The sequence below is a fragment of the Diabrotica virgifera genome, chromosome 3, assembly GCF_917563875.1.
Source record: "Diabrotica virgifera virgifera chromosome 3, PGI_DIABVI_V3a".
NCBI classification, from domain to species: domain Eukaryota; kingdom Metazoa; phylum Arthropoda; class Insecta; order Coleoptera; family Chrysomelidae; genus Diabrotica; species Diabrotica virgifera.
This window is the reverse complement of record NC_065445.1, coordinates 47,456,942-47,484,907: the sequence shown is the minus strand read 5'-3', so window position 1 is coordinate 47,484,907 and position 27,966 is coordinate 47,456,942. Positions and strand designations below refer to the sequence as shown.

The 27,966-nt window shown below is 33.7% G+C and overlaps 1 protein-coding gene across 3 annotated transcripts in view; it reads left to right on the top strand.

The window, feature by feature from the left end:
* LOC114325813 (ATP-binding cassette sub-family C member 4) overlaps positions 1 to 27,966 on the top strand; it is a 92,778-nt gene that overhangs the window by 16,384 nt on the left and 48,428 nt on the right. Inside the window, exon 1 of one of the 3 annotated variants that reach the window (XM_028273937.1) lies at positions 2,854 to 2,952. The exons of 1 other annotated variant lie outside the window; for it this stretch is intronic. The gene's annotated coding sequence lies outside the window, so the exon portion shown is untranslated. Of the gene's footprint in view, positions 1 to 2,853; positions 2,953 to 24,224; positions 24,244 to 27,966 lie in introns of those variants that run through there. One more of the 3 variants, XM_028273939.1, reaches the window with a different exon arrangement.

Sequence of the window (27,966 nt, the reverse complement as noted above, 5' to 3'; positions counted from 1 at the left end):
CGGTTGCTTATACAAAAAATATGGGTATGGGCTATTCCACAAATATATGACTGTGTTGGATTATCGCTACAACGCATATTTTAGTGTGCAACATAAGAAGTGCGAAAGTAAATGACTCTAATAATTGTTCCAATAAACAACAATGTATTTTGCAATTTACTTTCGTTCTTCATAATTTGCACAGTAAAATATTCGTTGTCGAGATAATCCACAACAGACGTATGTTCGTGGAATAGGGTATAGGACATTATTTGTAGAGAAAATAGTGGTTTTTAATTCCGTAGAAGTTTTGTTTCAAAAAAATGCATAGGTAATGAGAAAATCGTAAGGTTTCTGCAGTTTATTTTCAATGATAGGGGTAGTTTCCGCAAGGATGTTACAATAACCATATATATTTATGAAAAATTCTATTGATGGATCATATGCCCATATGGGTCTAAAAAAATTTTTTTTCAACCCCCATTTTATTTTATTTTTTCTTCGTTACAGGGGTTGCATCAAGAAATCGCTTTTGGTATCCATGCGTGGGTAATAAAACGATATACAGAGAGAGAGTCTGTAATTTGGAATAAATTCAATATCTCAAATACTAATTGTTTTTTTGAAAAATGCTCAGAACCGTCGATTAGTATTTCAAATTGTCCTTTTTGACATACAATAATAATGTATACAGGATGTCCCAATTTAGAGATATGACGTCATCGTTGATTTTCTTAAATAGCAACACTGTCATTTTGATAGCTATTTTGATAGGGTGTGTAAAGTTATACACAACTGCAAAATATAAAATTTTTATTCTCTACCATTTACAAGATAATAGAAATAACAAAGTTATGTCTGTAATTTGGAATAAATTCAATAATTAAAATACTAATTTTTTTTTGAAAAATGCTCAGACCCGTCGATTAGCATTTCAAGTTGTCATTTTTGACAAACAATAATAATGTATACAGGGTGTCCCAATTTAGAGAGATGACGTCATCGTTGATTTTATTAAATGGCAACACTGTCATTTCGATAGCTATTTTGATAGGGTGTGTAAAGTTATACCCAAATGCAAAATTTCAAATTTTTATTCCCTACCATTTACAAGATAATAAAAAAAAACCAAAGTTATGAAAAACAAGTAATCAAATAATAGTTGAATTTAATTATTTCAATTAAGCAAATGCTCATAACGTTGCCCATTGACAATTTTACAATTATTGAGGGCAACATTATGAGTATTTGCTTAATTGAAATAATTAAATTCAATTATTATTTGATTAATTTGATTACTTGTTTTTCATAACTTTGTTATTTTTTATTATCTTGTAAATGGTAGGGAATAAAAATTTGAAATTTTGCAGTTGTGTATAACTTTACACACCCTATCAAAATAGCTATCAAAATGACAGTGTTGCCATTTAAGAAAATCAACGATGACGTCATATCTCTAAATTAGGACACCCTGTATACATTATTATTGTATGTCAAAAAGGACAATTTGAAATACTAATCGACGGGTCTGAGCATTTAAAAAAAAAACAATGAGTTTTTGAGATATTGAATTTATTCCAAATTACAGACTCTCTCTGTATAAAGCATTTAATGATATAAATAAAGCATAAAATGATATATAAAGCATTTTAATAAAGGGCATGGTGTGTGAAGGATATTAAGAAAATCACTTTCTTTATTAATTCTCCTTTTTTTGGGGTGGTTCCGGGAAAAAAATGGGCGTGCATTATACAAATTTGTAAAAAGCACCAGTACATGGATAATCGCTGAAAGTTATTTTACCCTAGCATAATCGGTTCAGATGGTATAAAAAGGGGTTTTTTTTTTAAATGTAACACACTGTAATTAAAAAATAAGCAACTGCTTTTAAATGTAACCCATACCAAAAAATCAGCCACTTATTTGAAATTAATTGCCGTAGGATTTCTTCTTGATTTCCATTACAGTTAGGGAAAAATATATATTTTCTTAAAAACATCTTTTTTAAAAACTTGTCAACTTTAGGCCGCCACCCCCGCTAAACGGTGGGTGATAGACATATGTTGTCGGGAAATAAATAGTAGGAAATATAGTCATCTTTATTTTACTATTAAGTAAATTTTTTGCAAAACCTACAGGAAGGGCTACGTTTCGCAAAATCCACAAATTACACCCCTTAAAGGGATGAAAAGGGGTTTCGGGGCGAAATTTTTTAAGAAAAAGTTAGTCTCCTAATAAGCACCCCTTGATATACCAGAAAAAAAAATAAAACCGGACCTGTGTCCATTTTGCGAGGTTCAACCTCTGTTTCCTACACTAACAGACTAACACGTCCTGGTGCAAAATTTAAACTTGCCATACGATGTGCCCTCGTTAACAGTGGAGCAGTAGCAGACATTCTGGCTGTGATTCCAAATTCCATTAATCCGTTTCTAACCGAATTGGTACTTATTCGAACTTTACGGTCTGTGGAAAGATCATTTCGCAGTTTTCTAGCTGTAACATGATGTGTACGCAAAGTCTGCAGATGTAAATAATGTTCATCTGCGGGGTTCGTGCACCTGGGACGTCCTGGAACTGGTTTTGTGTATGCACCACTTTCCTACACCTTCTTAAATCTCTAGAAATTCTGGATTGGTGGATTCACATAACATCAGCAAGATATTGCTGCAATCGTGCATCTTCAAGAACGCACCTCCTCATTGAAAACTCAAGTAGACATAGTTCACAAATGCTTAAAATAAATATTCTCCTTTAACAGTCTTTTGGACTGACTAGCGAAATTTTTTCTAGTTTACAGAGATAAATAAATGAACATGTTAATATTGATCGAGTCATTGTTATCAGATTTTTATTATCTTGACAAGTAACGAGATAACATTTACTTGCAATTACAAATTATAAAATAATAGTATCTTTAAAAATAAATCAGTTCTATCCTGTTGTATTCCGGTAATTTAAATTTTTGTGTTGGTAAGTTTTTCATCTTTATTTAGTAAACATTTTTAGTAGCAACTATTTTTTATTAAGGGATTACATAGGTCTTGCGGGTAAAAAAGTGACTTTTTAAAAAAATTATATCTCGAAAACTAAAATTTATTTTTATTTATAACTAGCTGACCCGGTGAACTTCGTTGCACCTTAGATAATGTGTCATAATTAGATAATGTGTCATAATTTTAATTCTAGATCAATCGGTCGAACACAATTGCTAGAGATCAATAACTCAAAACCAACTGCTCGAAAATGAATAAAAAAATTATATGTCCAAATATTTATTCACAATAATGCAAAATTTGTAGGTATATAAGAGAGGTACATTTAATAGGACAAATTATGTGATATTCCACGTATATAATCACAGATATTAATTTGTGGTTCATAATATGTAATTGTTTATTAAACGCAATAACCTATCAACACTATCTCTATATCTTCTATGACCATTTTGAGGTTGTTTGCCACTTATGGATGCTCGTTCTCAGAGGCATCTTTCAGTGCATCAGTTTTTCGATTTCTTTCTAACGCATTAAGTTGGAAGTGACAGAAAAAAAGGTACGTCCGTGATCACAGTTTGTTATAACATTTATTCCAATTTTTGTTAGATGGCGCTATAATCGAACAAAAAATGATTTATTAACGAATTATATATACGACTATAATCTGTACAATTTATAAGACTATACAAATCAAAGAAAATACCATTTTATAAATGCAATAAACACAATTGATTTGTTTTTATACCAAATTGAAAATTAAAGGGTTAAACTGCAATACCCTTTTCATATTTGGCTGATTACGATTCTGGCAACTGTCACATTTAACTTAAATATCAGATTTTAATAAATGTTATAAATGTGTATTATCACGAAATTGCCTTTTTTGCGGTCACTTGTGACATACTGAAAAATGCCTCTGAGAAGGACCACACTGTTCAATTTTTAGTTCATTTAAACTTTGTTCTTGTTCTAGAGCGGAAATAAATTTCTGCCGTTATTTTTCTTATATTTCCAAAGCTCAAACATATTTAAGATTTATAATAAAGATGTTTTCAGCATAAACTAATATACGATTATATACGTGGAATATCATATAATTTGTTCTATTATACTATCTTTCTTATGTCTATATTTTGTACTACTGTGAATAAATATTTTAGATATACAATTTTCTTTTTTATTCGAGCAATTGACCGAGTAAATGTGGCCTTTCGGCAGTTGCTTTTCTCTGTAATAATTGTATAAACTCTAAAAAACGTAGGTGTTCTACAAAATATTTTATAGAAAAATTTTTTGATCAACAATAGCCTTTGATTTTATGCTTCTGTATTTTGGTAAAATTTTAAAAGCATTAAAAAGAGTAAACTAACGGACGGACCTATTGAGATAGAGAGCGAAGTGTTTTTGCGCCAGTTTTTTGGGGAAAAAATTATTATTGTAGCAGAGATATACGCCTTCGCCAAAATTTTGATTATTATACCAGAGATGCGCCTCCACCAAAAGCATCCGCCAAAATTTTGATTATACCAGATATGCGCCTCCGCCAAAATTTTGATTATTATACCAGAGACATACTCCTTCGGCAAAATTCTGAAATATTTTTTGTACATTAAAAATAGTAATCGAAAAATTAAAAACTTCATAATTTCACGGATGCTAGTACAATTTTCGCTCGTTCTTCTCGTGTGCTTAATGTCGTCTCTCGTGCTCTCGTGTTATCCTACGGGCTTGTTTTGTTATCTCGGAAACTAATTGAGCTAGAGAGACGATTTATATACCGTTGGATAGCGAATTAGTCTAACTGCCAAATTTCATAAAAATCGGTCAAGTAGTTTCGGAGGAGTATGGCAACAAACACTGAGAAAGAGAATTATATATATATATATATATATATATATATATATATATATATATATATATATATATATATATATATATATATATAGATGTTAAATATTTAAATGGCTATTAAAAAATAACGGTTGAAGATAAAAAAGTGAAAATTTAGGATTGTATGTATATTTTTGTTCTACCTCGTATAAAATTAAAAAAAAAAATTGTCCAAAAAAATTTAAAAAAATTTCGGGGGGGGGGGCAAGCCCCCTTTTCACTTAGGTAGACCGGACCACTTCAGAAACCATCCCGGGTTCATGCACAACAACTTTGATTAAGGTCATTAAGGTCATCATACGATCAAATGCATAGTTTGCGAGTCTATAAGGAACATACATACATACTGATGTGATCTTGATTATTGATATGAGATAATATTCTTATTTGTCATTTAATTTAATCAATGCATTAATAATAATTTAATTAATTAACCAGATCACATATCAATATGTTTTCAATCTCAGGGCGAATTATAAAATTAATTACTTACTTACGTGGCTTCTCAGTATTTCTCAATGGTTCCTAATCGGGATAGGAAAGAAAAGAGTAAAATAATACACACATATGGGTTACAATTATAATCAAAATATTGTTTATTTTATTTAAATGGCAATCACTGCTTAATATGTGCTAGATCTTATTATTCTTAAACATAACATTTACAAATGGGAATCTTATTTCCTTTTGGTTTCCAATTGAAAGTTTTTATTAACATTTAACTATTAGGATTTATTAGCAACAATTCTATTCAAGTTTGATGAAGCTTTTCTGATATTATTGATTATGTTCTTCAATTTATAATGTGGTATTTAATACGAAAAACCCATACATTCATGTCCAAACAAATGAGACTGACCTTTTTCTGGTGAACTGAGAATGTACTCACACAAGACCCGTTTCCTGCTATCCTTGGCTGCGATCAAAACCTCGTCCTGGCTTTCAGTAATGTTCTCCTTTGAAGATTAGCTCGTATAGCTCTCGTTCCTGCTTCTGTCGTGATGCTGTGTTCTACCTTTTTCGAAACTGCAATCAGCTACCGGGACACTCTTGGCTCAAGGAGGTTCTTTACTCTCAACCTGGCCTACCTCTCGTTCCACGATAGATCTCCACACTCACGGAACTACACCGGCTTTCTCACTCTCCGTACACTACCGTTTACTACTCGACTTCACTTCTCGACAGCTCAAAACATTCTGATCTCTATTTTCATTCATTCCCCTACTTTCTAAATATCCCTTCCAGATTCACAAATCAACCTTCCACCACCAACTCTCATTCGCAGTATTCCTCAAAACCAATTTTTAATCTTTCTAAATATGCTTAATGGATTTAAAAAAAAAATAGTTAATTCCCATTCTAAAATTACTTTCTACTATTTACAAAATTTAATGACCTATTATCTACTTCAACTGAGTCTTATTTAGCATAGGCTAATGATCGAACCTTCCGCGAACAATGATAATGACCTATTATCTATTTCAACTGAGTCTTATTTAGCATAGGCTAATGATCGAACCTTCCGCGAACAACGATAATGGTACGCGCCATTCACTTTGTTTATTCTCGGCGCATTGTCCCGAGTTTCGTAAGCTTCTTCTAATCACTTCTTAAAATTACATATAACAATTTGTTGTATACAGGTTGTTCTAAATTTATATGCCCGTGGTTGATAAAATTGAAAATATTTTATATTAAATTGAATTCTGTTTATAATTATCGAAATTTAATTTTCATATCAAATAGAAATATAACAAATCCCCGCCTTGTATTCGATAAAATTTATCTGCATTTTTAAATAAATTTTCTCGAGGCAAAACCAACTCCCTGTATATTTCCTTACTTTAATCTACGTCTTATACCCTAACTTACTATCTACTTCATGTAATTCTGTCTTTTATTCGTGATATTTGTATACATCGTGAATATTATAAATTCCTCGGATCTTTTCCGAGTTCCTGTGCCTCAACTCATAACTATTTATCCCATTTTCATTATTCACGATGTACGGGCCTTCGAAAACAGGCATCAACTTTGCGCAAATGCCCCCAGGAAGATTTGATACTCGTAATGCCCTCACGAGTACTTTTTCACCCTTTTGGAAAGTCACTGGTCTTCTTTTTCTATTTTGTTCCTGTCTTTGGATATATTTTTCGTTGCTTCGCCGTAATCTTCTCTGTACGGTTTCAATCACCTGTTGATATTCTTTTGGCTCTTGGTCTTCCCATGGCCTTATCGGCAGTACACCCTTCATGATGTATTCTGGGGTCTCTTTTGTTACTGTGCTCGGAATTGTATTTAGATACCTTTCTATTTCCGCCATTTTCCTGTCCCAGTGGCGATGTTGACCATCTGTTGCAATGCGAAGAAATTTCGTCACTTCCTGTATGAATCGTTCCGAAGGATTACTCTGTGGATGCCTGATGCTGACAAAATTTGTCTCTATTCCTCGTTCTCGAAGTTGTCCCTTGAAACGATCATTTCGGAAATACGTTGCATTGTCCAGTAGAATCTTTTTTGGTGTTCCTACTATGGCTATAAAATTGTCGATTTTTCTTAATATTTCTTCCCCCTTTGTGGTGCGGCAACTATATAATTTTACGTATTTTGAAAACACATCCACCATTACCAGAATATGTTTGTTCCTTTTAGTGGTCATAATTAGATCGCTTAACATATCTATTGCTACAATGTCTAGTTTGTTTCGGGCTTCAATATTTTTGGCAACATTTTCGTTTTTGAAATTCCGACTCTTATATTTTTGACATACATCGCACTTCTGGGTAATTTCCTTTGCAATGCGGTAATCCTGTCGGCTGATGTAATTTTCCCTAAAAACGAGCCAAACTTTTCTGCTACCGATATGCCCATTGTCCTCATGTAATTTCTTTATTATCTTTTCGGCCAATATCTGTGTCACTAAATATAGTTCCTTTCCGTCTATTCTCTTAAAATATATGTTATTTTCTACTTCCGCTCTTCTTTTTTCTCTTTCCTCTAGGTCTTCCTGGTTTGTCCTTATCTCATTTAACGAATATATCCCTTCTTCTTGTATTAATCTATTTAGTCCCACCTGTAGAGTAATTGTTTCCTTTTTTCCGGTGTCCTCATCCCGTGTTAGAGCGTCGGCTATTATGTTGTCTTTCCCTTTTATATATCGGAACTCAAAATCATACTCCTGTAATAATAGAATGCCTCTATGTATTCTATTATTTACTAATCTATTCTTCATGATATGTACTAAAGCTGCATGGTCTGTTTCGATTGTGAATTTTGCTCCCAATAAGTAAAACCTCAATTTGTTTACGCAATATAGTACACTGGCAAACTCCAATTCTGTAACACTATATTTTGTCTCATGTGTTTTAGTCACTCGAGATATAAAACATATCGGCACTTCTTGGTCGTTTTGTATTTGAGACAGAACTCCTGCAAATTTTTGTATGGACGCATCAGTTCGGAGTATAAAAGGTAAATTGTAAATGGGGTGGTATATTTTCGTTCCTTTTGCGAATTCTCGTTTTAATGTTTCGAAAGCTTCCTCCTGTTCTTCTTTCCAATTCCATTTTATTCCTTTTTTAAGCAATTTTATCAGAGGGACTTCCTTTTGGCTCAAATCGGGAATCAGCTTTTTAAAATAATTAATCGTGCCAAGAAAACCTCTCAATGTTTTCAAATTCGTTGGTCTTGGGTATTCATCTATGAGCTTGACTCTGTCTTCGGCTAATCTTACTGTTTTGGTGTCCAATTGAAAACCCAAATAAATGACTTCTTTTTGAAAAAATTGACATTTTTCAATGTTTAATTTCAATCCCACTGTGTCCAATTCTTTCAGAATTATTTCTATGTGTTCCAGATGACTCTGAGTATCTTGTGAAAAAATTAATAAATCATCGATATAATGAACTATGAAATCTTCGTGGCGATTCAAAATGGTATGTAGAGCTCGGACGAGTGCAGCACAAGCACTCTGCAATCCAAATGGCACTACCTTAAACCGGTAGACAATACCATCAATAGAAAAAGCGGTGTAGTTTCTACACTTTTCAGCTAACGGTATCAACCAAAAACTGTGTTTTAAATCAATTTTCGAAAATATGTGTGACCCGGTGATTCTTCCAAAAATGGCCTCGATGTTTAGAGGTGATTCATATTGTGATACAGTGTGCTGGTTGATATTCCTGGCATCTAAACATAATCTCAATTCTCCATTGCTTTTCTTTACTATCACAATCGGATTAACATACGGTGAATCACATCTTTCGATGATTTGATCTTCCAACATTTTATTTATTTCTTCTTTCACCTCTTGTCGATACTTGTATGGAATCGGGTAAGTCTTTGATCGAAAATTTCCCAAGTTTTTCACCTCAAATGAATGTTCGTACTTTTTAGCCACTCTGTTTTCCTCATTGATCAAATTTTCGTAGTTTCTTAACATCAACCGCAATTCTTTTTCTTTCCCTTCTCCACATATTAATTTTCTATCTTCTTTCTCAGATTCTTCACACATGTTTACCGTGCATTCTGCATCCTCGTTTGCATATACCTCCTCTTCAAATACCACTGTTTCAATCATATTCTTTTCACTTTCATTTTTTAGCTTTATTTCTTCTTCTCCTGAGCTCGTCTCTTCTTTTGAGGAATCCCAGGTTTGCTTTGTTTCTGATACTCTCAAATTTTCTTCTTCTGGGCTCAACTCTTCTTTTGAGGAGCCACAGGTTTCATTTTCTTTTATCTCTTTCTGACCTTTTCTCCTTTTTTTTCTTTGTCCTTGCTTCGCTGCCAAATTCATTTCCACTGTTTGTTCTTTACCTGATTCGTCCGTATTTTGTTTCTCATATTCCTTGTCCTGTTCTTTTTCTTTTTCTTCTGTTAGTTTCATCGTATTATTTTTAAAATCTATCACTACATGTTTTTCTGCCAATTCGTCAACTCCTACTATCATGTCATGTGACATGTTTGGCATTATTACACATTGTAGTGCATACATATTCTTACCCAGTCGTACCATTACTCGTATGCCTTCATTTATAGTTGCCAATGTCCGTTTGTTTGCGCCCACTAAATTTACCCTAGGTATTTTGTAAATTAAATTTGTTAAGTTAACTTCTTCTATTAGTTTTCTGTTGACGAATGTTATTTCAGATCCAGTGTCTATCATAATTTTAATTGGTTTCTCGTTGATAAATCCATCCACAAATTTTAAATTAACTCCATTTTTCTTTTCGTTGTTTCCTGCCAATTTAATAAACTCCTTGGGGTGACAAAAGATTCCTGTTTGATTTTTGGTTTTTAGTGAGCGCCGTCGTGAAAAGACGCCGGTTGCTCATCGTTGTTTATATTTTCGTCATCATGTCTCTCTCCGTCATATTCATCTGTCTGGGTATAATTTACTTCTCTTCTATTTTCTCTTGGTCTGTCGGATCTGTTTCGGTTTTCTCGATATCCCTGTTCATTTTGTCTACCATTATTTCTGTTTTCTTGTTTTGAGCGTGTGGTGTTTCTATTCTGGTATTCTCGATTTCTGTCCTCATTCCATTGCCTATTTCTTTGTTCATAATTTCCTCTTCCGTTGTCTCTATTTTCGTTTTCCCTTCTGGGATTAAAATCTCGTCTTGTATAGTCCCTCCTATTTTGATTTCTATCTCTGTAATCTTGTGTTTCTCGGGGCCTGTAATCTTCTCGCGACCTTCTTGATTTTCTTTCTCTTAGACGTGATTCTCTTATTTGTAAGAATTGGCATAGACTATCTATGTCTTTGTAGTTTTGCAATGTGATATGGTCTTCCAGCGTTTCTTCGAAATGTCTTGCAATCAGTTCGACTAATTGTTCCGATGAGTAATTATATTGTAAATGTTTTGCATTATTGTAAATTTGTAAAGCATATGTCCTTTCTGATACCCCCATCCTATCATTGTTTTCCCATTTTGCAATTCCTTGTTAATTTCCAATTGTTGGACTTTTCCCCAGAAATAATTCAAAAATTTTTGTTCAAATTGTTGCCAATTGCCGAATTCTTCTTCTTTACTATCGAACCATACGCTTGCTTCATATTTGAGATGGTTTCTGATAGTTTCTTTTGCTGTTTCGAAATTTCCGATGTGTTGTATTTTCTTTTTCAGGCTATTTATGAACGGCACTGGGTGTAATCTTCTTACATCCCCGCCAAACCTTATCTTCACGTCATCTGTGCTATGTATAACCATTTCTCTTCTTTCTCCTACATTTTGTTGCGTCCGGTTTTCGGTGACTTGTTTTTCTATTTCTGTGATTCTTTTTTCCACTTCTTCTCTGTCTACTTGAATAGCATTTTCCAACTTATTTTCCAAATTTTCTATTTCCTTTTTCTGGCAATTCGTTATTTCCTTTATTTTGCTTTTGATTTCTTTAATCTCTGTCTCTTGTTGTCCCATATCGTTCTTGATCATTGTCAAACATCCTTTTACTTCCTTTTCATACTTTCCTATGCGTTCCTCCATTTTCTTGTTGTTCTCTTCTATTGCTTGTTTCATTTTTTGTTGTGTTTCATCCATTTTTTGATCCAATTTTTGTTGTGTTTCAACCATTTTTTGTTGTGTTTCATCCATTTTTTGATCCACTTTATCCATTTTCTTTGATGTTTCTTCTTGATTTTTATCCATTGTTAGTTTTGTTTCCTCCTGATTTTTATCCATCGTCCTTTTTGCTTCATCCTTTGCTTGTTTTGTTTCTCTTTGATTGTCATCCAGTTTTTGTTCCATTCTTTGTGACTGGAGTTGCATCATTTGTAATAATTTATCTATTCCTGATAATTCTTGCTGTTCTGATGCCATGATTGTCGTGTCTAAAATATCTTCTTGGTCTGAATTATTCTTTTGATTTGAATGTTCTTTTTGTTTTTTGTTGTCTTTGCTTTGGCTTCTTGTCACAGACATTTGTTTTCAAGAAGTACTGTCCCCGCCAAATATGAAATTTTACTAGTATGTTACCAAGACGACTTTTTCTCACCCAAATATTATAAATTGTCAATAAATATATCAAATGTAAATATCGTAAAAATAAAATATTAAATCAGTTATGTAAAATTTGTACCTAAAGAGATCTAAAATTTTATGTTATAAAATGTAAGTATCTCACTTTTTACCACAGGCATATAAATTTTCAAATACCGGCTTTACTCTTTCTATCCTTCAAATTTGCCACTAGAAATACTTTTCCATGCTTTCCACGTTGGACGACAGTTGATGTGATCTTGATTATTGATATGAGATAATATTCTTATTTGTCATTTAATTTAATCAATGCATTAATAATAATTTAATTAATTAACCAGATCACATATCAATATGTTTTCAATCTCAGGGCGAATTATAAAATTAATTACTTACTTACGTGGCTTCTCAGTATTTCTCAATGGTTCCTAATCGGGATAGGAAAGAAAAGAGTAAAATAATACACACATATGGGTTACAATTATAATCAAAATATTGTTTATTTTATTTAAATGGCAATCACTGCTTAATATGTGCTAGATCTTATTATTCTTAAACATAACATTTACAAATGGGAATCTTATTTCCTTTTGGTTTCCAATTGAAAGTTTTTATTAACATTTAACTATTAGGATTTATTAGCAACAATTCTATTCAAGTTTGATGAAGCTTTTCTGATATTATTGATTATGTTCTTCAATTTATAATGTGGTATTTAATACGAAAAACCCATACATTCATGTCCAAACAAATGAGACTGACCTTTTTCTGGTGAACTGAGAATGTCTTCACACAAGACCCGTTTCCTGCTATCCTTGGCTGCGATCAAAACCTCGTCCTGGCTTTCAGTAATGTTCTCCTTTGAAGATTAGCTCGTATAGCTCTCGTTCATGCTTCTGTCGTGATGCTGTGTTCTACCTTTTTCGAAACTGCAATCAGCTACCGGGACACTCTTGGCTCAAGGAGGTTCTTTACTCTCAACCTGGCCTACCTCTCGTTCCACGATAGATCTCCACACTCACGGAACTACACCGGCTTTCTCACTCTCCGTACACTACCGTCTACTACTGGACTTCACTTCTCGACAGCTCAAAACATTCTGATCTCTATTTGTCATTCATTCCCCTACTTTCTAAATATCCCTTCCAGATTCACAAATCAACCTTCCACCACCAACTCTCATTCGCAGTATTCCTCAAAACCAATTTTTAATCTTTCTAAATATGCTTAATGGATTTAAAAAAAAAATAGTTAATTCCCATTCTAAAATTACTTTCTACTATTTACAAAATTTAATGACCTATTATCTACTTCAACTGAGTCTTATTTAGCATAGGCTCATGATCGAACCTTCCGCGAACAACGATAATGGTACGCGCCATTCACTTTGTTTATTCTCGGCGCATTGTCCCGAGTTTCGTAAGCCTCTTCTAATCACTTCTTAAAATTACATATAACAATTTGTTGTATACAGGTTGTTCTAAATTTATATGCCCGTGGTTGATAAAATTGAAAATATTTTATATTAAATTGAATTCTGTTTATAATTATCAAAATTTAATTTTCATATCAAATAGAAATATAACAATACATACAAACATTCATTTTTATTGATATAGATTGGAATATGTAAAAGTATAGTAGTTAAGGTACTGTCAAAAAAAAGGGTGTGGATTTTACGGCCCTTCCTATTTAGGGTCTGTATTTCGTTATCGTCCCCAAAACTCCCAAAAACTTCAATAATTTAGGTCCGGCCTTTGCGGCTTCTGTTAGTACTGATCATTACCTTTCCAACGCATGTTGAATTTTGAAAATCGGTTATACCATTCAAAAGTTACCGAGCTCAGAAGTATGACCCAATTTTTATTTAAAAAAGGGAAAATATTTGTGGATATGCATGTGTGTTTGAAAGTTATACCGATTTGAATTTTTTTTCTGTGTTTGAAGAGGAGGTCAGGGCCGATTCAAAACCGGTGTAGTTTGTGACTTTTGACCACCCATAAGCCAGCTATAGGACTTGGTACGTAGAAAACAGCATATTTTTTGGGGGTATATATCTTCGGATCAAGACGAGACAGGAGAACCGCAAATACACCAAATCAATAGTGTTGAGTTAAGCTTTCAAATGGTGTCTGAGCAGTCAGGATCAGACATACACACGGCTCAGTATAGCCGAAAAACTGAAAAACTAAGCATTGAAAATTTTGGTTTTTCGACAATTACTCAAAATTTCAACCTACGAATTGCGCCAAAAACTGAGCGTTTGTAGAAGGACTCTAGACGAATCTAACGGTGTTTACCTTATATCCGGAAAAATTCGAATTTTTAAGTTATAGGCTTCATAAGTATGACCAAATCTATTTCCTATGAGAAAAACGGTTTCTCAAGCTCAATAATTCCTGCAATAGCTTCAGTCATCATACTTTACGTTAAATCCATCAGGTACTACTGGTTAATACATTTCAAACTCATGTTTACTGATCAAAATCCGTTTAGAAGTTATTAAGCTACAAAAGTATAATCCGATTAACGGTTATTCCCGAAATAGTTTATGTAGTTGTAGTGGTTACGAGGCAAATTTGATCTGTCAATGGGCAATCCGACTTCATTTACCGGCCATCTCAATATTTTCTTTCAATCTATTTCTAATGGAAAAAAATCTAGTGTACATTCGATTGACACTAGATCATTTGGGAGATAATGCAACAAAGATCATTTATAAAGCTTAACGTGTAATAGAGGAACATTACATTCAACTTCATACATTTAATTTATAAATAACTTTGAAAAACTCCTGATACAAGAATAAAAAACCGCTAAACGCCGTAAAAATGAGTAGCGCATATAATATTCCAGCTACAAAAGATCTGATATGAATATTACGTGCGAAAATGTATTTTCATTTTGATGCAAAACAAAATTCTAGTTTTATTTTAAAATATTTTTCCATAATATTTGATAAATTTGAAGTAAACGCGCCACAAAAGAGTTTCAAAATTCAAACTGTATCAAAGTTACTCTTTTGTGGCGCGTTTACTTCAAATTTAGCAAATATTATCGAAAAATCTTTTAAAATAAAACTAGAATTTTGTTTTGCATCAAAATGAAAATACATTTTCGCGCCACGTAATATATACAATCATAAGATTCGATTCCAGCAATAAAATTGCTGGTAATTAACTTTTCCCAAAAATGACCTATTCTCCGATAATCTGCCCAGACTATAATCGTTATCGACATTCACTTCATCTTTCCTCGTTAGATGTCATTAAAGACATGCGTTGGTATAATACATATTTCGATATAACCATTTATTTATGAACCAGTCGGTGCGTTTTGATTGTGTTCAGTCTTTTCCCGAGCCTCTCTGATGACGTGTAGACCCAGAAACACATGTCAGAGGATGGTGAGGGATTCTAATTGAATCGAAATGCAACCGTATATGGTTATTTTAATGTCTCTTTATTTCATTCTACATCTCCTATAACTTCTTTTCTGATACTGTGGTATAATATCTGAAGTGGTATAATAAAATCCATATAGCAGAGCCTAGTGATGGGTGTTGATCTCAGACATCCACCAATGATGCTAAATGCCTGATAGCTACATCTGCATGACTAGTATATGCTGGCGCTCTACATACTGGTAAAACGTATTCTGCCGAAATCTGAAGTGCAAACATTTTCAGGTTTTTTGTTTAAAACATGTTCAGAAAACATTGTTTTATTTAGTAGTTGGCCTTTTAGTACACAACAATAACGCTCCACATTTTGGGGATTTGTAACGTACGGATACAAGTATTCATCATTTGTACAAGTCACTCCATGATTATTGGTCCAAAGTTCTTTGTTTGTTCCTTCAGCCAAAGGAGAGACTTAGAAATTCCCTTTCTTGGTCGATATTTCCCACGAAATATCGACTCTCACCTTGTTCTTCTTGATCTCGTCCTACCGTTTGTCAGGAGACGGTGGGATAATTGATCGTTGTTGAATTGATCTCTTCATATTTTCATTTTTCCTGTACAAAAACCACTGCAAAAGTAGTTTTTGTTATATCGGCTTCCAACGTGGGGCCATTTTTGTTACATTAGCTATATGTTCATACTTTTGTTTGGAGTTTATCTTCCAGCCAACTTTCCACTTCTCATTCCCTTACATAAATTCTAGCAGAAGCTAATTCTTGTCACATTGGCGCCCAACGTGGGGCCAATGTAACAAAAATTGTCATACTATAACTTTTGTCATAAACCATAACTTTACACCATTACACCAACTATTCGATCTGTTGGTGGATATCACATGTACCATGTCCTCAGCCTGCATTATTGCTTTCGAAAAACGGCCATCCTCATATAGCTTCTCATATCTGTTAAGTAGGGGTTTAGATTATTCTTTGGGCTCCGCTATGTATTCGCTACGGCAACCTCAAAGTATACATTCCTGATGTTTATTTTATGATTTGTACAAACTTATCATATGACCCAGGGCACGGTTTCAGCTGGAAAACTTCTTGATACAAGGATTCAGAGAAATCTTTTTATTTTGCTTTTTTGAGTATAATATGCATAAATGCGACATTCTTTGGAATTTTTAAAGATATACATTAATCTGATTTTCTTCTTCTTTTTGTGCTGTCTTCTAACGAAGGTTGGCGATCACTTCTTTAAACGCTTTCCTATCTTTTGCAATGTGAAATATCTGTTCAATACTGAGTTTAGTCCAATCTCTGATATTCCTCAGCCAAGATTTCTTCGTTCTTCCCAATCCTTTTACCCTCTCTACTCTTCCTTGCATGACGACGTGCAGCAGAAAATATTTATCGTTTCGAAGTATGTGGCGCAGACACGATGTTTTTCTTATTTTAATTCTAAATCAGCTTTCTGCCATGTCTAATTCGTCTTAACACTTCTTCATTTGAGCCGTTTAAATACAAAAATTACGAACATTTTAATATTTTTCCACTTACTCCCACATTATTTTCCACAACAATGTAAAACTCCTACGTTTATATAATAAATAAATCGTTTAGCTGAAAGTTGCTAATATAAAAATTGTTAAATTATTGCTCATACACAAATTTCAAGGATTTTAAAATTGGTTCCCCTACAATTTTCCAATAATTAAACAATATATACTTATAAAATCACAGTTTCAAGGCTACGAAAATATAACATCAAATATTGTACAAATTATTTAATCATGCTGGTATTGTTAATTTAAAAAAAAATAATCTGTCTAGCTAGGATGATAATTTGTAACACGTTCAATGATTATAATTATAAAACGCATTAAAAACAGATTAAATTCACAATGATTTAAAACGATTACCGTACCATAATAACCTAGTCAAATTAAACTTTAATACGGACAAAAACGTGCCAAAAGGGCTGAAATATTGCGGAGCAATCAACAAAACAAGCAGGAATTAATTTGAATTGAAATACGCCAGTCAAGGATCCATTTACATAATGAAGATAAATCATGGAGGGATGTAGATTTACTTCTTCTTCTTCTGGTGCCTATCCGTTACGAATGTTGGCAATCATTCTGGAAATGATATTCTTATTGGTTGCTGCCTTTAGAAGCCCTGTAGTGGATGTCGCAAACCAGGTCCTCAAGTTCCTGAGCCAAGATATTCTTGTTCTTCCGGCGCCTCTTTCACCATTGAACTTTCACTGCAAAGTGCATTTTAACAGGTTATATTTTGTTTCATTTCTTGTGATGTAGCCGAAATATTCTAATGGAGGCTTACGTTACATACAAACTCTGTAGCGAAGGATTGACTGCGAGGGATTTTTGTGGACACAACCAAGAGACTTTTAAAAGATATGTTTTTCTATGCGAGACATAAATATTCTATTCGACAAAAACGAGCAATAAAAACCTCCTAAAACTCGCCAAATTGCATTTCCATATCTCAGTCAGGTTTTGAGCAATAAATAATTAGTCAGTTTGTAAAAAAATATATAAAATCACGTATTTAGAAAAACGAAACATTTGTGGACATACCTTTTTATAGCAAACTGTCGTTATTTCATCATACAGAATCACTCCCAGGAGTTTTCGCAATTATTTGCTAACACCCTGTATATTACACACGTAGGTATGTATTATTAAATTCGACTAAAATTCGATGTAACTCAGAAAAAAAAATTGATCTCAGTCTTGGAACACTGGGACATAACATTGTCGCGCGTACAGGTAATGATCTCAATTTATTTAAAGAAAACAATGTGGTACGGCACTGAAATACTAAAATTGTCAATAACTATCCAATGAATATTATAAAAGAAAATGTGAAGAAATAGAGCAATTGCAGGTAAAACATGATATTTTTAATGTACATAAAAAAGTGAAAGAACTTGCAGGTACACAAAAACGTAAGCAGCCAAATACCCTGTATAATGTCAACGGAAACATAATAACAGAACTAGAAGAACAGTTGAAGACATGGAAAAGCTATGTTGAAGAACTCTTTGTAGATGATAGACAACAATCTGAACTAAGTAACATACAAGGAGACGAAGGTCCAGAAATAACGGAAGAGGAAGTAATGTACGCACTAAAAAGAATGAATAATCAACTATTTATAATGGGAAATAAGCCACAATTTTACCAAAAAAGATTTTATTAACGTTTCGAAGGCCAAATCGGGTTTCGTTGTCAAAATACAAAATACTACTAAAATAAACAAAAATGTTGTTGCTAAGTAAAAAATTCTTCTAATAATTTATTTAATCTGACTCATTTATATTGGCAATTCAAACGTATATTATATATTTTAAAGTAGAAGACTTTAAAATGATATCGTCAATATTTATGAGTTGCGTTCCTGGGACGACTTTACTAAAAGATAGTTCATTCGATTACATGAAATCAATCCTAACTCAAGAATATCCGTCACAAAAAAATATCATAGCATGTGATCTGTCTTTAAAAAGACAACCAAATGCAAGGATGACAGTAAAATTCTCGCGTTAGAGATTCCATAGTAAATCACGAGGGAAAACCAGGAAAAAACTTCTTTGATACTATCCCGACATCGTAAGTATTTGGTCTTACATTTAATTTACTTTCAAAAAACTAATACCAAATTCTGACTTTAATATGTTTAAATTATAAATAATATTAATAATACATAGAAATACAATAAGTAACACTAAAATATAAAATTTGTACTAACTCGATATGTTATTGACTTACTAATCGTGTAATTTTCTTTCTATTGACTTCCTCTTTCAGTATGGGTAACCACATCCTTCTGCATTCTACCGAGGAATTTGCGACACAATTGGTTTCATTTAGCATAATTAGAGCCGCTTCTTTGATTTTTCTCTTTTTACTATCTGATTTTATTAAATTTTTTTTTTGGTAAAATTGTGGCTTATTTCCCATTATAAATAGTTGATTAAAAAATGCCACAAGGAAATAGCTTCAGATCAACAAAAAGAATGAAAAACGGTAAAGCCCCAGGTCCAGATGAAATACCAACGGAAATCCTTGAACTGATAGAAGAAGACTTGATCCACATTTTAGTTAAACTTTTCAATAGCATTTATACATCAGGAAAAATACCACAAGTATGGCTTTTATCCACCTTTGTTATTATACAAAAAAAAAAATAAATGTCAAACAATGTAGTGATTACCGTACAATCATTTTGATGAGCCATGTACTGAAAATATTCCTGAAAATTATACACACTATAGTACACAGAAAACTGGAAATGGACATCAATGATACCCAGTTTGGATTCCGAAATGGACATGGAACAAGAGAGGCACTGAGAGGTTTGCACTGAACGTTAAGTCTCAAAGATGTCTTGACATAAATCAAGATGTATTCATGTGTTTCATAGATTATAACAAGGCCTTTGATAAAGTGCGGCATGATCATCTAATCAGACTCCTGGCAGAAAAGAATTTAGATAAACGAGACATCCGACTAATAGCAAATATGTACTACAATCAGAAAGCAGTAGTGAGACTAGAGAATGATACCACTGAAGAAATTGAAATAAAGCGAGGTGTGAGACAAGGGTGTATACTGTCACCAACCCTGTTTAATCTCTATTCCGAAGACGTAATGAATAGAACACTCTCTGAGCAATCCATAGGTATTAAAATAAATGGTGTTAGATTAAACAATCTGAGATTTGCCGACGACAGAAACATCTGAAACAGATTTCTGATCGCAGAAACACTTGAAGAGCCACAGACTGGTGAATAAGATAGCAGACTGCAGCGAAGAATGTGGACTATCTTTGAACATAAAGAAAACTAAATTTATGGTAATATCGAAATCAACACGAAATGTCCAAAATTTATATTTACACAATTAAATTATCGATCGAGTTAGCAAATACAAATATTTAGGCACTTTTATAAATGAAGACAACGATAGCTCAGCAGAAATCAAAATAAGAATAGAAAAAGCCAGATCCATATTCACTAAAATGAAGAGAGTGTTCTGTGGAAGAGATTTGAGCCTTGAAATGAAACTTCGCCTGATGAGATGTTACGTACTTTCTGTGCTGTTCTACGGAATGGAGTCATGGACGCTGAAAAAGATTGATACCAAAAAATTAAAGGCATTTGAACTGTGGATGTATCGCAGAATCTTGAGAATATCATGGACGGAGAGAGTCACAAACGTCGAGGTCTTGAGAAGAATGAATAAAGGAAAGGAAGTCATATTTACGATTAAAAAACGAAAACTGCAATACTTGGGACACATTACAAGAGGCGAAAGATTCGAATAATTATGCAGGGGAAGATAGCAGGAAAAAGGTCCATAGGAAGAAGACGAAACTCCTGGCTAAAAAATCTACGGGAATGGTATAGCTGTAGCAACAACGAATTGTTTCGGTCAGCAGTTTCGAAAATACGTATAGCCCTGATGATCGCCAACCTTCGGAACGAAGATGGCACTTGAAGAAGAAGATCCAATGAAATAACATTAAATCTAGGGATGGACTCGAGCCGAGCTTTTAATAAGCTTGAGCTCTGCTCGAAATTTCGAGCCGAGTTCGAGATAGAAGCTCGGTTTGAACTTCGAGCTGCAGGTTGAGCTCGTGGCTCGTATCGGCTCGGCTCGAATATTTCGAGCCGAGCCGAGCTGGGCTTGGCTGGAATTTATTTCATATTTTACGGACACACTGTATATTGAAAATACATATTTATTTGTAGTGTGAATTACTTATTCTCAAACAAAAGTATCAATCGTAGCAGAAATAAATGAATTAGAAACAGTATTAAGTATTCGTTGAAATTTTGACAAGATCGTTAAGGAAAGCTCGGCTCGTTTCGAATTCAGACCGGGTCGGCTCGAGAAAAATTTGACTCGGCTCGAAGCTCGGCTCGCAAGAAATAAATCGGCTTGAGTTCGAACTCGGCTCGTCAAACGAGTAGAGCCGAGCTAAGCTCGAGCTTGTGACTGTTCGTGATTAAATCGCAACCATAACAGAAAATACCACTAATAAAATTTTAAATAGGAACAAAACTGCAAACAATATTCAAAATAAGCAGTTCCTTTTATTTTAATTGTTGTTATTTCGAAATATTGTAAAACTCGCAACAAATTAAACATTACACATTTCATTCTTTAGTAAATTTACACAGCAATAAACAAATAATACAAAAATCTTATTACCATATTACGGACGTGTTTTTCTGAATAAAACTTAAATGATTAAATTGGTGCAATTAGACCTGGATCCCGCGCAGCAAAAAAGTTGATTAATAGCAAGCTGAAAATTTGTTAATATCTTAACGGTATCTAGTTAAACACATATTGATGTACGGGAACCGGCAACACTGGAACAGGGGACGTTTTAATTGTGGAACAGGTTACAAGTTTTGAACGTCAGACTACGAAAACGTCCCATGTATTTTGTCGGATAGAACTTCCAATTGATTTGTTACCCTTTCATTAAATTCTCACGCAAAAATCAGACTGCTATTTATCAATAACATGATTCCTGTCTTTGACATATTCTACGTGTTGGACTTATTAAAATGCCCAACATATTTGTCGGACATACATTTTTCATATATTATATTTATAAAGTTTGCTATTGAATAAACTTAAAAACAACCTGCTAGTTTTCACAATCATAAACTTGTCAGGATTTTAATATAAGTTGCACAATTAAAATAACGTTCCATAATTAAAACTTCCCCTGTTCCAGTATTCTCATACATCAAAGTTTGTCGGACTAGACACCTATTAACAAATTTTCAGCTTGTTATTAATAAACTTTTTTTGGTACGCGGGATCCAGGCCTAAATGGTTTGCTTACAAGCAAATAAATGAGGCTGTGGTGAATTGATTAAACACACATTTAGCCCAATAAATGACCGTTATGAAGTGTAATTTCCAGGGGCAACTCCGAATTGCATGAAAATTTGGATTTAGGTTCTACTTACCCTCCACTTCAAAGTTGAATTTGTGCCGTTGGTTGCTTTTACTTGGGGGTGACATTTACCCCTTCTCGGGGGGTGAAAAACGCGTGTTTAAAATAAGGCCGGAAATGGATAAATTGGTTTATTTTAAGCACCTTTTGTTCTATAAAATTTTTTACGTAAGTCAATACTTTTCGAGTTATTCGCGATTTAAAATGTTGATTTTTCGACAAAAAAACTACGTTTTCAGACGGTTTTTCCCAAATAACTCAAAAAGTAAATATTTTATCGAAAAAAATATATTTAGTAAAAGTGTAGTCTATAAAAAAATAAAAAAAATGGTGTCCCAGTAAAGTCTACAAATTGAGTAGAAGCAAAGTTGTAGCTCATGAAAAATACGTTCTTATTCGTCTAATTCCAAATCGAATAATTCAACGCGAAATCACCGAAGAAAGAAGCGTTTTCGGGAAAACCTTATTAACATTTTTAAAGTATCGAAAAAAATCTTATTATTTATTTTTTACAAAAGTGTACAGCATCAAAAATAAACGAGTTACACTGAAAAAAAAGTTGGCCCCTTTTTTGGTAAAAAAATAATCGTGAAAACCTCCCTCTATTTAGCACCCTAAATGAAATTAATCGTTTGGCTTTACCATCTATTTTAACCGTATGTGTATTGTTTATATGATCTGTAAGTTTGATTGGTTTGAAGTGCTTATTTTTAAAAACATTTGGTTTTCTAGTAAAAAAGAAATTTTCTAAAAATTTTTGAAAAATTTCATTTTTTCAAAATTTCAAAATTTTGAAAAATTTCATTTTTTCAAAATAACTTAAAAAGTATTAGTGATAAGAAAAACCTTAAGGAGTAAAAAAATGTAGGTTTTGCTATTATAAATATGCTAGTTTCATTTTGTTGCTCCGTAAGACAAAAATTGGTTAAGATATGGCTGTTCAAAATTTGCATACACTCGTGATTAGTGACCAATTCAAGCTTTCTCAATTATAACCCTTTTAAAAATAAACACTTTAAACCGGTAAGACTGACAGATCATATAAAAAATAGAAAGGTAAGTAAATTGTTTGTAAAGCGGTAGCGATTAATTTCATTTGGGGAGCTAAACACGGCGAGATTTTCATGATTTTTTACAAAAAAAAGAGGGACAACTTTATTTTGAGCGTAACTCGCTTATTTTTAATGCTAAAACTTCTGTTAACCATTAAAACAAAGCTTTGTATAAACACTTTAAAACAGTTTAAATGGGTTTTTCCTGAAAAGTGCTTAATTTTTCGGTGATTTCACCTTGAAATATTCGATTTGGAATTAGACGAATAAGAACGTTTTTTCATGAGCTACAACTTTGTTTTTATTTGATTGATAGACTTTACTCATACACCATTTTTTTGGGTTTTTTATAAGCTACACTTTTGCCAAGGATATTTTTTCGATAAAATATTTACTTTTTGAGTTATTTGCGAAAAACCGTCTGAAAACGTAGTTTTTTTTGTCGAAAAATCAACATTTTCAATGGCAAATAACTCAAAAAGTATTGACTTAAGTAAAAAACTCCATAGAACAAAAGTTGCTTAAAATCAGTCAATTTATCCATTTCCGGTCTTATCTTGAACGTATATTTTTTCACCCCCGAGAAGGGGTGACTGCCACCCCCCAAGTAAAAGCAACCAACGGCACAATTTCAACTTTGAAGTGGAGGGTAAGTAGAACCTAAATCCAAATTTTCATGCAATTCGGAGTTGCCCCTGAAAATTACACGGTATCGCCGAATTTCCCGTTCATTTACTGGACTAATTGATGCAGACTATATTTTTTAACGAATTCCAGTTTGATCCAAAAATAAACGCATAATGTGAACAATCTCAATAATGATAATTTTTATCAACACTACTTTCAGTTTGTTGTTGTCTTTGAACTTTAATTTTACGTGTTCATCAATTACAAAGTTTCAGTGTCAAGTATTTGTTATGTGTTTGAAAGTACCAAGTGAGTAATCTATTTGAAGATGTGTTTGTCTTCTAGTAATTATATCATTCATTTGATTTCTCTTTATTTTGTATGAATCTTTGTTCGTGATTTTTTAATAACTTATCAAAATTCCTAAAAAGTAAATTACTTTATCAGATAAACTATTGTAAATGTTGCGTAATATATTGCAATTTTTATTTAAGAATCGTGTGCACACTTCAAGAAGGTTTTCTATACTGTCATCGTAGACGAGGGCATTTAGCACAAAATAAATAAATTTTTAAATACAGCACCTAGAGACTTGCAGATTTTTGCATTATGGTCAGAATGACGTCAGGAAAAAAGTCTACTATTTAAAAATGGGTGGAAATGCATAATTGCACTGTAAAGTGAATAAACTGCATCCAAAATTGCATAAATATAAAAATAAAGTCAAAATCAGTTCAACAATTCAGTTCAGTCAATAGTTCGACACTAAATTAATGTAACTGGACTACTCGGGGGGTTTTGGAGGTGGTTAAACACGAATATACCATCAGAACAGACCGCTGGATCACCTGGTGCCCAAAGTCACTGCAATGGACGTCATCTTCTGGACTTTCGAGGGCTCTCGGTATTAAATTGGTGCAAACGGATTACTTACGGGTTTTTGGGGTCGCTAAACACGAATATGCCATCATAATTGAATTCCGGTGTACCTGGTGCCCAGGATCGCTACTAAGGCACATAATCTTCTGGAGTTTCGAGCGTTTCAAGTTTCGAGTCTGTCGTCATCATTCCGTTTCAAGTGGCCTGCCCATCTGAGTCTATTGGCTTTTTTTGCATCTCACGATGTTTCCCTGTCCAAAGAGAGTCTCTAATTCATTGTTCTATCTGCTCCTTCATTGTCACACTGTCCCTGCAAGGACCATATATAACTCGCAGGATTTTGCGTTTCCATACTAATAGTTTATTCATTTTTTTCTTTCTCAATGTCCATGTTTCACTTCCGTTATGTCACTGCTGGTCTTATTATCGTTTTGTACATTTGGATTTTGCCACGTCTTGAGAGAGGCTTTGACCTCATTAGATGTTAAGCGGTAAAGAGAGATTTATTCCCCGCCAGTTTCTACACTTTAGATAATGTATTTCCTGAGATATATTTTATACTTATGACTAGACCAGTGGTTCTCAACCCTGTATGTCCGGCGACCCACCTTCTGATGTTTTTTCATATTCGCGACCCATCCCTCACCTCGATCGGTTGTAAGCCCGACATATTTGGACCAATTTGTTCCATTTTCGCGAAGAAACTTAATTTGGTGCTACTTCGGTATGCGGTCTACGGCAGAGTTTCTAGTTTGGTATGCGGTCTACCGTCTGATATGCGATCTACGGCAGTTTAGCTGATTCGGCATGCGGTCTACGTACAAAAACAAATTAGAGAAACTATTACAAACTTTTTATTTATTATTTATATATTATTTTATTTATTACAAACTATTACAAACAAATTTATTATATTACTTAAAAGTTAAATAATCTTTGAAAAACTTATTTGTAGGGTCAACTGACAATACATAAACATTTTAAATGGTTTATACATATACATCTCTAACATCGTGCAGAAAAGCGATAAACTTATCTTCTACATTCCTTCGTAGAAACTTCCACGCAACATAATCCAAATGGGACTGCAAAGTACTGATAGGAACACCTCTCATTTTTTTCAAAATCGTAATTTTACCCTCCAACCAGGATCTTTCTATCCCTTGCGTATGTGCTCCTGTTTGTGGGTCGACATAATTTTCCTGGTGGTTAACGGTTGAGTGCACGTAGCCTAATTGGCGCAAATTGCCGTATGCTGGCCATTCGTCCGAGTGAATTACTGACCCAGCTTCAACTTCCCTTTGTATGATGAGAACTAGGGTCGCTCTGTCTCTTCGCTCAACATAAAAATATCGGACCTCCTCTTTACTCTTTAATCCGAAGACCCACGGACCGTCAATTCGGCGTCCATGATTCCGATTATTTTCCACTTCAGCATCGCTGTCTTCTGATTCTGCTGGATGGTCTCCATTTAATATTCGTCCTCTGTTGTATTTCCTTCTGCCCGCAAATCTGGCTTCGTCAATTTGGATTGGGTCTTCTTCCGTACCTCGAAGCTGTCCACGGCGATTCACTGACATCACAGAGGAACAGACTTCTCGACACATGCTGTACCAGTCCCCTATAGCTTCACTTCCTCTCCCCGTTACTTTCATTACTGTGTCAAAATCGAGTTCCAAAATGAACATGAACATCAATTCCAAAATTTGACATAACGTTAACTTGCAGTTAATTTTTCCATTTAAGTCGGTGAAATGGAAAAAACGGTTGCCATGCCTAACTGATCTTGTGGTCTGGCATCCTCTCCTTGGACAGCGAAGAACTGGTCTATATTCACCACCCCGATCTCGTTTCCGCTTTTCTTCCATTTCTGCCCCACATCGGTGGCACGGCTCAGCGTCTTCAACATTTTGTAATAAACCGTTCGCTCGTAGAAATGCTACTGCCTCTGCTTCGCTCGAAATGACAGTTTGATAAAACTCTTTTAGCAACATTTTGTTTGCAACTAAATCAATCTTCATTTTGGGGCTCATTTTATACCAAAATAGGTCATTAAAGGTTTTAGTATAAGCACTACGTAATTGACCAATAATGAGTTCGTCATAATTTCCCTAATTTGTTTTTGCATTCCTAATTGAGCAGTAATGAGTTTATTTCAAAGATTATTTACTTTTTAAGTAATATAATGAAATAGTAATGAGTTTGTCATAATTTCCCTAATTTGTTTTTGCATTCCTAATTAAGTAGAAATGACTTTATTTCAAAGATTATTTAACTTTTAAGTAATATAATAAAATAGTAATGTTTGTAATAGTTTCTCTAATTTGTTTTTGTACGTAGACCGCATGCCGAATCAGCTAAATTGCCGTAGACCACATATTAGACGGTAGACCGCATACCGAAGTGGCACCCTTAATTTTTCGCTACTCATGAAATCAAAAACGTCTTGGCCAGTTGTAGTGGTGTTTAGTGTGTGGCAAAATAACATTATTTCTTCTTCAACTGATCCATTGAAATAAAATTAAACCTTACTAAGCATAACTTTGTCATTGTCAACAATATCTGTACAATGCGACAAGCGAGAACTGGCGGCTGACCTTCTCGTATTCTGCATTTGTCGTTGTGTATTTTCGCTCAAGGTCACGCGCCACTGGCTTGTCGTATTGTACTTTTGTCTAATTGTAAAGAATTAAAATCAGATTCTTTCATGGCAGATATTAAACTCTCCTTTACGTTAACAGACATCTCCTCGATACTATGTTTCAGCACTGTAGTGGTGGATAGGGGTATTTTACATATCTGTTGAACTGCTTTTTCGTCAAACAGAAGTGACGAAATTATTTCTGCCCTGGGCAAAATAAGGTTCTCGTCTGCTGTGTGCGGAGCGCTATATTTTGCTATTAGCAAAGACAGCTGGTAAGAAGCCATGGTAATTTTGTTTATTACCTTGCCGCGACGCCACATTCTCCATAATCGACCGAGTCGAAGTCGTTTCTTTGACAAAACATCAAAGGCTTATTTAAGGTTTCTGGATGTTCAGTTGAAATGTGGTTGAAATTAGGTTTTGACCTACTTTCGTTAGCCAAGGTTTCGAAACAAAGAAGTACATTGAGGTATAGGTATGTTCTTCTTCCGTACCTATGAACGTGAATC